This window comes from Thamnophis sirtalis, unplaced genomic scaffold (genome assembly GCF_051295495.1).
Source record: "Thamnophis sirtalis isolate CommonGarterSnake01/CBP01778 unplaced genomic scaffold, rThaSir2_p1.2 scaffold_3, whole genome shotgun sequence".
Classification (NCBI taxonomy): Eukaryota; Metazoa; Chordata; class Lepidosauria; order Squamata; family Natricidae; genus Thamnophis; species Thamnophis sirtalis.
The window spans coordinates 81,230,489-81,242,989 of record NW_028261383.1 but is presented as its reverse complement, the minus strand read 5'-3'; positions in this window follow the sequence as shown (position 1 = coordinate 81,242,989).

Genomic DNA, 12,501 nt, shown 5'->3' with positions numbered 1-12,501 from the left:
CTCCCTTTCTTTCCTTTGGGCAAGACAACTGTTCCAAAGGAAAGAAGAGTACGAGTTAGCGGGAGAGGAGGAGGAGGCTCAGCTGAAGGCCAGGTTCCTCGCAAGCACGTCGAGCGAAGCCAATTGTCAGGAGGCGAAGCGCCTCGGTTTTATTTCACCCCAGCACCGCCTGGTGGAAATGCTACGAGTCGCATAAAAAGCACGGGGTGAGCTGAAACTCGTCGGATCCTGGGCGAGCCTCATGCTGCGCCAATCCCAGTCTCCGGGCTTCCTTCCCACTCCAGGCACTATTGTAACGCCACCCGACAAAGCTAGCCCTTGCCCAAAACAGCCCCGGTCGGTCCCAACCGAAACAACCAACCTCTCAGCGTTGCAAATCGGTGCTGGCGAGAGACAAGAAATAGGGCTGGGCGGATCGGAATCCCGCGCCCCGATCCAGGACCGCCGCCGCCTACAAGGCTCATCATTCTCTCGGAAATGTGGTTGTGGGGGGGGGGGGAGAGAAGCAACGAGGGAGGTTCGGGATTTGTAGCCTCTTCCTGGCGTGGAGAAGCCACAAAGGAATGCGTCTTCTTTCCCTGGTCCCAGTCTGCCCTGGGTAGGGCAGCCTCTCTCTCATTATGACTTTTAATGGCTCATGATTTTTCGCGTTTCTAAATCTCCGGAGTCGAATGGTACTTGGTGGGATAAAATCACTCTAAAAATATGTTTAAAATAAAAGGAAAGCACACACAACCACCTGTACCGCATGAGATAAGAGCAGCTGGCATAGACAACTTCAACTTTGTGTTGCCACCATCTTGGCTGCCTTTCAAAATGAAGCTGCTGATCTGATCCGATTGGGGGCTGCCGGGAGGAGGTTGATCCTTAGGGCAGGCAGGGACACCACCGAAAACCAATCATCCCCAGACCTGACCCACCAACCTCACCTGTGTGGAACAGGAGCCTGTAATTTCCCTTTTGAGATGAATAAACAGGACATGATGGCTTTATCTGGGTGATTGGTTTCTTTGAGTACCCCTCTTCTCCCTGCATTTGCTGCTCTTATTACCTGGCACATGATCTTGGAAGAAACAGACAATTTAGGTTTGATTTCCCCTCCCCCCCTGTGCCTAGACCCCATCCAGTCAACTCCAGCTTTGGTAAATTAATTTGAAAGATTTCACATATCCCCGAATAAGAAATTTGTTTGGGGATATGCTTATCAATGCAAGGTGCAAGTGTGAAATGATAGAGGTGCTGAATTTCTTGATAGCTGTGGTAAGCCCAGTAGGCAGATTTTTTTGTACATTGTGTGCTATCACGTGGATTTGTTTTGCATTATACATATTGCCTCATTAGTGGAGCATGTGGAGATTTTAAAATTGTCAAGCATTTCAGATATGTTCAATCTGAATTCCAGAAGAAAATGAACCATCGTTGAAGCAAGATATAGTAAAGGAAATTATGTAGCTATATTAAAGTTTTAAGGAGAACATTTCAGTCTCCACTTTTTCAACTGCTTTGAAATTGGACGCAAAGGTTAATGTGGCATACATAGACCCATATCACATTCCGTGATGTGGAGTTCAGAAAAGAAGTAAAAAAAAGTAAGCCAAAGAAACTGGAGGCCTGCGGTAAGGAAAAAAGGGTTATATAAATCAAGTTTATGCCAACACCTTCATTTCTTTCGCCCAGTCAGTTACACTACTTCATGAGTTGTGCTCTGTTTTTTAAACTTTTTGACTGTCTTTTTGAAGCTCTCATCAGCTCCAGAGAACCACAGATTTCTTCTTCTTCTTAATGTATGTTTACTCTTCTTTCATATATTTGCTCTGAGACTCAGTTCTTATTTATTTTCTTTACATGGCCAAACCATCTCACCTTACTTCTTTCCTGCTGGTCATTCACATTTGTATTCAGCCTCCATTCCTTCCTCTTCCCCATTCTTATTTTACCAGGCACACTTCTTTAAATACCCAATTTCTGCTGCATTGAACTTTCATGTTTCTCTTGATTTACCCATCCCTCACATCCATATAACAAAGTAGGCAGAACTACACTCTTACATACAGCCCCTTTGACTTTTTTCAACAAACATATATTCCTTGCCATAGACCATAAACTATCCACTCCTTTTTGCCACCATTTTTGCAAATCTTAAAGCCTGGCATTTGTACTCCACTTGAAATCATTTATTCTTATTCATTTATAAAGATTTTGACTTTGCTTCAATCTTACTGGTTCTAAGTGGCATACATTCAACACTATACACACAATAAAATAATATATTCATAAGAAACATGATAGTTACAAAAGAATACCTATACCTACATCATTTATGGCACAGTATCTCATTTGGGCAGTGAAACCACTCCATTTAGTTTCTGAAAGTCTTTTGGAGAAACCAGGAAAGGGCGAAAGCTGGTTCATCAGTGCAAAGCCTTCTCCCAACCCAAAATTGCTTTCTTCTGGGTACCCATTTTTTGTTGGGAATCTTCAGCCTTCAGCCTCTGTACTTGTTGGACAGTGGGCACCTTTATTAGGTGGCCTTGAAGATACCCTAGTCTCAAACCCTGGAGGACTATAGAGGTAAAACAAACAGCACCTTGAACTGCATTGGGTACTAACTGGTAGCCAATGCATTTCCAGTAATGAAGGTGTAACATAATAACACAGGTCTCACCCATTATTAGATGGACACTTGGATTTTGGAGCAGTTAAAAGTTTCCTGTTCATCTTAAACAAGAAGCCTTTTACATTATCAAACACAGCAACCTTGATCTTTGATACATTAATTTTGAGATCTATTTGCTGTAAATCATTTGGGTTCTCAACTAACAAACACAAAATTATCTGCATGTAAATGTTCATATGTGTTAATGCTTCTAATCTCTAAATGATAGCAAGCACTCCTTGTACAATGATCTATAAATATATTAGTCAGCCAAGGCAATGTTACACATCCTTGTCTCAGCATTGAACCAATTGCTAAGCATTAAATTTATTTTTATCTGCTGAACTTCCATCATATATTGTCCTCATCATATTCAGCAACCCGTCTTCAGAACCGTATTTCCATAAAACATTTCATAATCCAGACCTCTTCACTTTACCATGTATTCTATAAACAGCAAACATATACTGTAATTAACTTTGTTTTTCACAGCCATACACCTGGTAAAGATCTGCTGAAAAGCAAATATTTGGCACATTCTTTGTATTTTTGTCTACCAAATTATTTTTTTCATGGTGCAGAAAAATCTCCTGGAGTCCTAATTTCCATTTTTATTTTGCTACAGTTACACTTATATAAAGGGGCTAGTGCTGGAATAACCAAAGACCTCCCTCTTTGAGATGTCCATACTAACCGTCTGGCGTATTATTTTCAATGGTTTTTGAATGTTCTGCAGATACAGATAAGTAACTAACAAAAATTCTTGTTTCTTGGTTATATCTCTTTACTACTTTTGCCTGCCTTTTGTCTCATTTTGTCAGATCACTTTTTATTGCTGAAAAAATAAACATCATCAATAATAAACATCAAGTTACACTCACTCACTGAGTAGTGTTTATGCTTGCACTAAAATGGATATAGGGACTGTAGATTTCCCTCCATACTGCATTCTTCCCGTAGTGAATCTTCATACATACATCTTCATACATACATCAAATGAGGTGCGCAGATCTCATAAGCAAAAGCCACATCTATATTGCAATGCTTCTCTTGTTACACCATTAACACCTGGAGCTTTATCAGTTTCAACCATTCTCACCACAGTTTGGGCTTCCTGTTTTCATTGTTTTCTTACACATAATCATTATAGCACGTATTTCCATTTTACTTTTTGACATATTGCAATAATTCCCATATAAAATCTCTAAAGTACTCCCTGCAGCATTTCCTCACTTCAATTTCACTGTAAATCATTTCATTAGTTCTGTTTTTAATTCTGTTCACTGTTGCAAGCGAAGTCTGGAAGCTGTAAAAGTGAGTAAAGAGGGTTGAAAAATATTTTCCTTCCCTCAAAATAATTCGGCATTGTTTCCACCTCAATTTCTAGCTCTTTTTTCTGACTACATTCTATGCTGCTATCTTTTTCTGCCTAAACACATTGTACCATATTCTTCTAGCGTTCTTCTTTTTTGCTGAAATCTTTTTCTAATACATTTTTTCCCCTCGTCCACAATTTTTTCCTCATCCACAATATTTTACTTCATAATTCCATCAAGCATCATTTATCATATCTCAACTATCAGTTCACATGCTTCTGTATTGCAGTCCAGAACATACATTTTTCACTCTGTTCTAAGCACATTCTGTATACTGTTTCCTCATATTCACTTTCCACTGATTATGTTGGGAGATTAAAATACCATCTAACCCTTTTTGTACAGGTGTTATACTTCCTGCAGTCATTCTACTTTTTCTAGTTTCTTTCTCTTTATTCCTTTGTTTCATTCTTAATCCCCTCCCTCCGATTCACACTGGATGTATTGAGAAAAAAGTCTGTCTCATATTTGGAAGCTCTTGTCGCCCTTCATTAATTTTCTTAGTCTTTCATCATGACAATGAAAATACCATGTTTTGGGAGGGCGGGGATGACACTGTAATGATACAACGTGTGATCTTGCAGTTCCAAGATCGCCATTGATATCTCTCCCGTTGGACGGTCCTTCTGGACCTAAACCATCCCGTAGAGATGGTAATAGTGAAGGGCACATCCTGCCAATCCCAGGGACACCACAAAGTCCTTGGTTGATCCAGGAAAAGCCTTTCTTTCCGGTGGTTGCGAGGCAGCCATTAAAGCTGCTGAAGTTGCGGACAGCCCTGGTACAGAAGAGAGAACAGGAGAAAGTGTATCATTTTGGTGAGAGGACTTTTATTCACTATTATTTGAGAGAAGACCCTAAAAGACTAAAATTAAAATTGAAGACTGAAGAGGTTAAGCGGCGAAATTAAATCAGAGTCAAGTTGAGTTTTTTTCTCTTCTTCCTTTTTATTGTTGGAATTTGGCTGGATTGCTATAAATGTCTTTTATTTTTAAACTGGACTGATTTTTATTTCTTTGTCTTTTCTTTTTAAATAACTTGCATAACAATTTTCACTGTTTAAAATCTTTTTTCCTATTATTTTTTGTTTACAATGTTTTAACTATATTTCCTTTTTGAATTTACTTTTTCATTTTTTATTTTGAGAATAAGGGAGGTAAGGGAAAGTGAAAGAGAACACTGCCACCTAGAGGTCTGGAAACATTGTTTTCTTTTTCATGTATGAGTGTTCAGAGGAAAGTTAAGACCTGACACTACACTTCAAGGACTTTGAGTTTGTTTATGAAATGATAGTGAAATGAGCATGGAGATTTGTTTATTCAGGTGCTCTTTTGGGATACTATCAGCGCGTGGAGTTTGGGATTGAAAGAAAGTTTGGAATCTGAAGAAAGAACTTTGTTGTGACCTTGAAAAGAGAACTGTTAATTTTATCTGGAATCAACATAAGAGTCTTGGATTTTACATAGTGGCAGTGCTTTCTACCCCCCTTTCCCCCCACTCCCTTACTTTCCCTTTCATTTAGCTATTGCCAGCTGGTTGAGGCTTGCTGCAAAAGAAGAAGTTTGACTCTTTTTTCTCTCCCTCTCTCTTTTTAAAGAAGTAGTGTTTCCTTTTTGCCTTCTCCTTCCTATTTTTTGGGATGCATATATAGACACTTTTTTTTCCTCTTTTTTTCTGCTGGATTTTGTTATTCCACTCCACTGAATTGAATCAAAGCCAAATAAGAGCTTGAAAACTTTTTCCTTGTTTCCTTTTTCTCTTTTTTCTTTCTCTTCTTTTTCTTTCTTTCCTTTTTTTTCTCCCTCCCTTTTTCTCATTCTAGGACTACTTGGGATTACAACTGCCTTCCATATAAGTGGATCAAGGTATAGAAGAACTGGAAGACTTCATATTTCTCAACTAGATCAACTCTTTGAAAATGAGTAAAACGATATCGACTGCTGGTTCTGCAATACCAACTTCCTTTTCTTCACCATCTGGAGGACAATGAACAATACAAATGATGTTGCAATAGGAAAAGGACAAGGGCAAGGAAGTGACACTCCAGATGATTATGCAAGGAATACAACAAATACAAGTGAAAACAGAAAATATTGAGAAAAAAATAGAAAACATAGAACAAAGAGCAGAGAACTTTGAACAAAAAACAGGGAAAACAGATGAAAAAATAAGAATATTCACCAAGATGATGAAATATGAGGAAAGACTTCAAAAAATTGAAGAAAAAGATGAGCAAAGAGATAAGAAAATTGGAGATATTGACAGCCAATTGAACATGGTGGAAAAAGATAACAGTGGAATACGGGGATGGGAAATTGATCAAGCAGAATTTTATCTCAGATTTCAAAACATAGAAGAGGAAAAGGGAGAAAACTTGGTAGAAAAAATGATAGAAATTCTGGCAGATGCCCTGGAGATAATCAAAGAGAAGATGATGGATGGTATAGACGAGAAGTTTCGAGTCTATACAAGATATGCAGTGAGAAACAGTCTCCCAAGAGAAGTTCATATAAGATTCATTAAGAAAGCAATTAAGACACAAATATTACAGAAGGCAAGAGATAAAAAACTGAAATATAAAGACAAGTAGATTGTAGTTTTGAAACAAATACCAAGAAGAGTGAGAGAGATGAGAAGAGAATACCAATTTTTGACCAAAATTCTACTTTAAAAAGGTGTTAATTATAGATGGCTGATACCAGAAGGTCTCATGTTTATTTGGCAAGGACAAAGATGTAGAATAGACTCAATTGAGAAAGCAGAACTATTCTATGCAGAACATTTGAGAGGAAAGAGGAGGACACAGGAAAGGAAGAACCACTAATTGAACTCCAAAAGAGTGCATAGTTGCGGCTGAGAAAGAAGAAGGTGCAGTAGGCAGCATTGAACTTAGAGAACAACGAGAACCGAGATCTACTAGAGCAATAAATCCTACCTATAAAATATAAACATAGAAGAGAAAAAATTGATTACAATAAATATAAATGGACTTAATTCCGTTATTAAAAGGAGGAAAATATTTCATAAATTGGAGAAATTAAAATTGGACATAATCTGCCTACAAGAAGTATATATTAAAAAGTAACATGAACAAATATTGGTGCAGCTTAAGTTAGGGAAAACATTTACTGCGTTGCCAAGATGCAAGAAAAGAGGAGTGTTTTTTTATATCAAAAGTACAATTCCAGTGGAACAGATTTATACAGATGATGATGGAAGAATCTTGATGGTGGAAATTATGGACAATAATAAGAAAATACTTTTAATAGCAATTTATGCTCCCAATAACAATCAAGATGAATGCTATAGGAAATTACATATGAAAATAATTGAATTGGACTATGCTAATATTTGTATGATGGGAGATTTTAATGGAATTGTAGATCAGAACATGGATTATAAAACACAAAAAAATAACAAAACTAAATTGACTCTTCCAAAATCCTTTTTTAAAATGACTGATGAAATAGACTTAAAAGATGTAGGGAGAGAAAGAAATCTCACAAATAGACAATATACCTTTTACTCAAACAGACATTTATCATGGTGCAGATTAGATATGATATGGATTTCAACGGATTTGATCTGTAACATACAAGAAGTTGATATAGAAACAAGTACATGGGCGGACCACAACCCAATGACAATTAAATGGAAAGAATAAAGGAGAAGGTCTAGGTGGACGCTAAACAACATATAGGAAGGGAGGAGCCAATGTCGTGACGAGATGGAAGTGCTGTCTCGATGCTCTGAGACCGCAGCCAATACTTTTGCCGCTGGGTGGTCCAAACGGACCTAAATCGTCCCGAAGAGATGGTGAACAGGAAGAATATGTCTTGCTGACCTCAGGGATATCGCAAAATCCCTGAAAGAAGCAAGAGAAGTTCTTCAAGCCGGCTCCAAAAATCCAGCCAAGGCTGACAAAGTTGGGGCGGCTCCAAAATGGAAAAATACGGAAAGAGAAAATGTTTCCAACTGGTGAGGAACTTTTACTGTTTTAAAATGAGACTGCCTATAAAAACTTAAAATTAATCTAAACTGGAGAATAGAAGAATCAAGCGGCGGAATTAAATTTGGAATGGTTTTGGACAGTGGTTATCTTACTTTTTAAATGCCATCTTCATGGATGGAATTTATGCAAGCCTTTTGAAATGGATGGATTAAGTTTTCTTCTACTTTTTCTTTTATTGTTCTCTGTAACCTATGGACTAAAGTTTTCCTCTTTCATTGCTGTGTGTATTTTGCTAATTCATTTAAAGATTGGACTCTTTTCTCTAACTTGAAATACAAAAAAGATACTAAAGGAAACTAGATTTTCAACAGTGCTACCACTGCTCGGAGGCTGGGAGGATTTGTTGGAGTTTTGTCTATTAAAAATGGAACACTATTTTTCTCCATGGATTGTTTTGACTTGGCACTACAAGGTTTTACTGCTTGGCTACAGAGAGTGATTAGAAGGGAAGCATACAGATGTCCCTTTGAAGTATATTTCTAAAAGTGGAAACAACGTTCTTTGTGAATCTATGCTTTAATTTTAGTAACCTTCCAAGCTAGAGCAGCCGTGTTTGTTAGAATGGCACAATTTCAAAAGAAAATAGAAGTCTTAAATTTGCAAAAGATACTTTCAGAAATACAGAGATTATCAAATATATATGAAAGAATATTGAAAAAACTGGAATACTTAGATCACATAACAATAAAATATGATGAAAAAATAGAGGATGTCTATCAAATGCAAAACAGGGTGATTTAAACTCAAAATATTGAAGTGGAAAATGAATATAAAGAGATTAAACCTGCTGATATTTAGGGTAATTGGTTTGTTTCTGAAAATGGAAAGAATGGAATACTGAAAGAGGAATTAAATGGAGAGGGAATCTATTCCAGAGGGCAAAATACAGAAGAAGAAAAAACTAAAGAATCTATGGATTTAAAGAGAGAAATTCTATTAGCAAAAGCATTGATAACACTGCTGACAATCAAAGATAAGTTGAATAAGGAAACAGAAAGAGGCCAGCAAGATTATATGAGAAATCTTATAAGCAAAGAGTTGCTAAGAGAAGTCTATACAAAGCTGATCAAGAAGATGATTAGAGGAGTGACAACACAAATGGCAGAAGATATGAGACTGTTTTGCTGTTGGAAAGATACAGGTTGATAGATGGAAAAATATAATTTAAAACTAGTTAAACTTAGTGAAATTTATTTATAATAGATATAGCTTAAATAAATAACTGATAATGTTACTAATGTATACAATGTGTAATGTTATGATGAGTATAATTGGATATGAATATTGAATGGCACCATGTAAGGAAGATTAGCAATCCCTTTGAATTATACATAAAGGTTAATAATAATAATAATAATAATAATAACAACAACAACAACAACAACAACAACAGAACTAAGTTAGATACAATTAAAGTTTTGATTATTAGGGGGAAATGTTATGATACAGGATATTGTCAAATAAAGGAGGGATAAGAATAACAACGTATATATAGATATGGGTATAACATAAGGAATGTAAACATGTAAACTTTAAACAGTGATTCAGAAAACTTTGTTATTAAATATTATGGATGTTTAGCTAGATAGGACGTAAGAATTTAGTGTTAGTGGAGGATTTTAGAAATAGTATGTGGTTATGTATTACATTTTTGTATATTTTATGATGGACGCTTAAACAATTATAGTCAAATGAAAATGGAGATATAATGATGGTGACATGTATAAATATTTGAGTTAAAATACTTAAGTTAATATGAATTATGTTTGTTGACTGTGGAAGAGATGCACAAAAGTGTTTTTGTAACCAACTGATACTGTATTTGTTTTAAATTAAAAAATTAAAAAAATATTAAAAAAGAAGTTGATATAGAAACAAGTACATGGGCAGACCACAACCCAATAGTAATTAAATGGAAAGGATAAAGGAGAAGGTCTAGATGGATGCTAAACAACACTATATTAAAAGAAAAGGACTTTGTACAGAAAATGGAGAAAGAATTGGCACTCTTCTTTAAAGAAAACAGAAAAGAAGACACATCAATGCAGAATAATTGGGATACAATGAAGGCCTACACTAGAGGCTTGATAATAGACTATATAAGGAAAAGAAATACAAAGAAAAGACAAGCCTCTAAAATATTAGATGATGATTACAAGAGACTTGAAAAAGAGTTACAGAAAACTCCACAAAAAAGGATATTAAAATGAAAATGGACACAATTAAACATAAAATGGGGTTAATGGAAAAGGAGGAATTAGCACAAAAAATAGAGGTGCTAAACAGAATTACTTTGAAAATGCAAACAAACCAGGCAGATGGTTAGCATAGAAATTGAAAAAAGAGAGAGAATCAAGAAAAATAATGCAACTAATAGATGATCAAGGGCAAATTTGTTATGGAAATGAAAAGAAGAAAAATTATACAAGATTACTATGAAAAATTGTATGAAAAAGAGAATATAGAAGAGGGAGGAGTCAAACAGTATTTGCAGAAAGTGAATTTACCCCAGATAACTAAAGAAACTGAAATGATGCTAAGAAGACAACATAACGATGTTGAAGTTAACTGAAACACTTAAAAAACAAAACAATGGAAAGGCTCCAGGCCCAGATGGATTGCCAGTGGAATTTTATAAGATATTGCAGGAATCATTGTGTCTTCCATTTACTAGAAGTTATGAATGATGTTATGTCAAAGATGAGGATATCCAAATCGTGATCAAAAGCATATATTACCCTTGTACCAAAAGAGGAGGCCAACCCACTTCAAATTATGAACTATAGGCCTATTTCTCTACTAAATTCAGACTATAAGATATTTGCTTCAATACTGGCAGAACAACTTAAAAAATATTTAAACGATTTTATTCACCCTGATCAAAGTGGGTTCTTACCAAAGAGACAAATTAAAGATAATATGAGAATAATTCTGGACGCTCTGGAATATTATGAGGCACATCCTGAAAAACAAATGGCTTTGACGTTTTTAGATGCATAGAAAGCCTTTGACAATGTGAACTGGCGATTTATGTTGATGCAGCTGGAACAGAAGGGCTTTGGTAAGAAATTTACCCAAGCCATACAAACTGTATATCATAAACAAACAGCAAAGATAATGATAAATGGAGAATTGTCAGATTCTATTGAAATAAAGAAAGGGACGAGACAAGTTGTCCACTATTGCTTCTGTTGTTTGTCTTAACATTAGAAGTCCTAAATAGAAGCATCAGAGAAGAGAAAGACATAAAAGGAATGAAAATTGAAAAGGAAGAATATAAATTGCAGGCATTTGCAGATGATCTGGTCTTCATCTTAGAGGACCCACTAGAAACTGCACCTAAATTGATAGAAAAAATAGAGAAATATAGAAAAGTAGCAGGTTTAAAAATAAATAAAGATAAAAACGAAGATTTTGACAAAGAACATGCTATTAAGACAAAAGGAAGAATTTTAGGAAACTTTGATGAAGTCATGAATAAGGTCAAGTATCTGGGGATATATTTGACAGCAAGATGTAGTACACTTAAGAAGAACAATTATCATAAACAACAAATTGCGACAGATTTGGCAAAATGGGGGAATTTACAACTATCAATAATAGGGAGAATATCAACAGTCAAGATGAACATATTACCCAGGATTTTATATTTGTTCCAAACAATTCCAATTAGACTAGGGAAAGATTATTTTGATGATTTAAACAAAATAGTGTTGAAGTATATTTGGCAGGGAAAGAAAGCAAGAATAAAATTAAAATTATTACAAGATGCTAGAATAAGAGGAGGATTTGGATTACCTAACTGGGAATTATATTATCAGGCAACAAGTTTGATGTGGGTTAAGGAATGGATAACATTAAGAAATTCTAGATTATTGACTGTAGAATAACATGATTTGTTATTGGGATGACATGCTTTTCTATGGTACAAGGGAACTAAAACACAGGGGTATTTTAGAAGACATATGCATGAGGCTTTGCTATTAAATTGAGAGAAGATTAAAAGGCAACATTATTTTAAAATTCCAATCTGGATATCAACTATTGAAGCCTTTTCATATCCAATAACATACAAAAAGGAACAGTTAGATATGGTGAAATATTGAATGCAAAGGGTGAATTTAAATCTATGCAAGAACTGGAACAGCAGGGTATAAAGATGAATTGGTTTTCATATGTGCAAATACATTCTAGATATGATAAAGATCTTAAAATGGAAGGTTTCCACGATAAAATGACTTAGAGATAAAATTTGATAGGTACTGATGAAAAATTAATTAAAAAATTATGGATACTTATTAGAAGTTAAGCTAGAAGAAGAACAAGTTGAAGAATCTATGATTGCTTGGGGGAAAAACTTTGGACATGGGATTGACTTAGAGAATTGGCAGAAATTGTGGTCTCAAAATTATAAAATGACAATGTCAACAGCATATAAAGAAAATTTCTATAAGATA